Source organism: Micropterus dolomieu, unplaced genomic scaffold (genome assembly GCF_021292245.1).
Source record: "Micropterus dolomieu isolate WLL.071019.BEF.003 ecotype Adirondacks unplaced genomic scaffold, ASM2129224v1 contig_5470, whole genome shotgun sequence".
Classification (NCBI taxonomy): Eukaryota; Metazoa; Chordata; class Actinopteri; order Centrarchiformes; family Centrarchidae; genus Micropterus; species Micropterus dolomieu.
Genome location: NW_025734459.1, coordinates 1 through 901, shown reverse-complemented (window position 1 = coordinate 901; position 901 = coordinate 1). Strand labels below are relative to the sequence as shown.

Genomic DNA, 901 nt, shown 5'->3' with positions numbered 1-901 from the left:
GTCCCGGTTCCTGGATGTTTACCCAGGAATCAATGCCTGTGGATTCCAAGTGACTCTGGAGCACCTTGGACATTATGGGCAGAATACGTTTTTTGTCAATTAGCCGTAGAACATCTTTTGAAGGGCCGTTTGGGGGCGCCTGAGTGGCTAACAGCCACACCGCTCTGGGAGCGCCCGATCTCGTCAGATCTCGGAAGCTAAGCAGAGCAGGGCCTGGTTAGTACTTGGACGGATGACCGCCTGGGAATACCCGGTGCTGTAAGCCTTTTTCGCTTCGCCTTCGAAAAACGGCAGAGGGCGCTTCGGTGAAAGGAGAATTTTTGAACGTCTCTTTAGGAAACAGCAGGGGGCGCTGCTGCTGCTGATGCTGCTGCTGCTTCTTTTTCTCCCTATACTGTACACAGTGCTGTGTATATGTTACATCGTGTTTTGAAGGCCCGTCTTGGGTGTGCAAAGGCAGCTTACGGCCAATCCGGCCTGGGACTGCCCGATCTCGCCTTGATCTTGATCTCGACTTGATCTCGGAAGCCAGGCTTGGCAGGGCCTGCTTAGGACTTGGACGGGAGAGCGTCTGATCCTGGCTAGGGACTTCCAGGCGGACTGGATCCTTTTCCTGAATGTCCACCCAGGAATGAGCGTCTGTTTGTGAGTGAGGACCTCCGGCTGAAGGTGGCCTTGTCGCTGTACCCATACCCGGGAACGGGTGCCTATTCCTGTCTGTGGACTGCCAGCGTGAACGGTGTCCCGGTTCCTGGATGTTTACCCAGGAATCAGTGCCTGTGGATTCCAAGTGACTCTGGAGCACCTTGGACATTATGGGCAGAATACGTTTTTTGTCAATTAGCCGTAGAACATCTTTTGAAGGGCCGTTTGGGGGTGCCTGAGTGACTTACGGCCACAC

At 54.3% G+C, this 901-nt stretch overlaps 1 non-coding gene across 1 annotated transcript; it reads left to right on the top strand.

Moving 5' to 3' along the window:
- Positions 1 to 146: 146 nt before the first annotated feature.
- LOC123964800 lies at positions 147 to 265 on the top strand. Its single transcript, XR_006823536.1, has one exon. It is a non-coding gene; the product is annotated as a 5S ribosomal RNA (ribosomal RNA).
- Positions 266 to 901: the final 636 nt, after the last annotated feature.